Source organism: Gavialis gangeticus, unplaced genomic scaffold, assembly GCF_001723915.1.
Source record: "Gavialis gangeticus isolate Ggan-Ray unplaced genomic scaffold, GavGan_comp1, whole genome shotgun sequence".
In the NCBI taxonomy this organism is placed as follows: Eukaryota; Metazoa; Chordata; order Crocodylia; family Gavialidae; genus Gavialis; species Gavialis gangeticus.
In genome coordinates, this window is record NW_017729011.1 from 26,786,037 (window position 1) to 26,787,538 (window position 1,502).

At 42.9% G+C, this 1,502-nt stretch overlaps 2 protein-coding genes across 3 annotated transcripts in view; one reads left to right on the plus strand and one right to left on the minus strand.

Annotated features, from left to right (window-relative positions):
• Nucleotides 1-584, minus strand: part of LOC109293106 — a 2,581-nt gene extending 1,997 nt beyond the window's left edge. The window contains exon 1 of the mRNA XM_019510931.1: nt 404-584. The gene's annotated coding sequence lies outside the window, so the exon portion shown is untranslated. The remainder of the gene's footprint in view (nt 1-403) is intronic.
• RALGPS1 (Ral GEF with PH domain and SH3 binding motif 1) overlaps nt 1-1,502 on the plus strand; it is a 286,042-nt gene that overhangs the window by 4,138 nt on the left and 280,402 nt on the right. The gene's annotated exons all lie outside the window — the stretch shown is intronic.

Here is a 1,502-nt window from a genome sequence, read left to right on the forward strand (position 1 = left end):
CAGCAGCAGGGCAGGGGGTGGGGTGGGACAAAGGTAGGGGGGGAGAGAGAGGGGGGCGTGGTAGATCCTCTGGTGCCAGAAAGAGATCTTCACCATAAAAAGGTTGGAGACCACTGCTCTGTGCTTTCCTGGAAGGCCTTACTTTTTTCCTACACTAATGCATTTCTGGTCAAATCTAATCTTTTTCCAATATTTTTGTAACTAATAGCTAATTGCACAGCATACATAACTTCTGGCTGCGATATGAAATCATTATAAAAATGTTTTAAAATGGAACATACTCAAGTAAGTCATAGTTAAACTTCCTCATTTTATCTCTTCCATTGACCAATGATGGGTATGCATTTACTTTGGTTATTTACATTCTGCTGATCTATAACAAGCCATATAAGTTTGCACTTACCTTCTTTTTAAATGGATGGATCTGTTTCTGTATCCTCTGAGAAAATTACTTGATAGAAGAGGCTCATTCTCATTATCTTAATCCAGTAATTTTCATAGAATAAACTACAGGTATTAGAAATTTTCCTTTGCCTTCTCTAGTGCTGTAACAAACATTCAGGTTTTCCTTCCTTTAAGGCAGTGTTCACTGATTTATCCTAGTCTGTTTAGTTGCAACGTGGAGTTACTATGGCAACTATGCATGTGGTAGAAGCTTGTAGGTATTTGCTGTTTATGGATACCTCTGGTTAGCTTGGAGTTGCCTAATTGGGCTATTTGTGTGTGCAAAACTGTTGGGTAGAGAACCAGTTTTAAAGTTCCTTAATGCATGCATTTAAGTTTTCTCTGCTAAGCTAGATATGTTGATTCATGTTTTACAACCCTAATGCAATTTCACTCAATGAAATACTGTATCTGAAGTATTGCGAGAGGAAAAAGATTCTGCTGAAACAAAAGAAATTTAGCTAAGATGTGGATACAAAATACTACCATCCAAACTCACTTGCTCATAAGCTAGAATTTTTGTTTTGTACTGTAATCAGAGAAAATAAAAGGTTACGATGACGTATGCTGCAGTCCCTTCAAACTACATTTTTCTTTTTTGAATGGTGTTTAACATGGAAGTTAATTATGTGGATAACTTGGGAAAAACCCCAAGTAAACCTGGTGATCCTAAATTCTGTGCCCAGCTAAACAGGTGATGGTGGCAGCCTTTGTTTTTAGTAATGAGCCTCTGAAACAACAACAAAAAAAGCGCAAAACAGTTTCCCAGTATGGTGCTGCACTCGGGGTGGACAGCAGCGATGCTGGGAGGAGACTATGGGGGGGCTGCAGCCACCCCAAAATTCACCATAGCCCCTCACCGCCAACCCCTCCTCCCAGTGCTGCTGCCACTGCTTGCCCCTAGCACAGTGCAGCCCAGCCCAGCCCTCACTGGGAAGAGCCTGGCACTGGTCCCAGCCTGCAGCTGCAGGTGCCTCTCCCTGCCCTGCGCAGACCTGGGGGTATACAACCTCCCCCCGCACCCTCCAGGGTGCACAGAGTGGCAGAAACACCCCCCC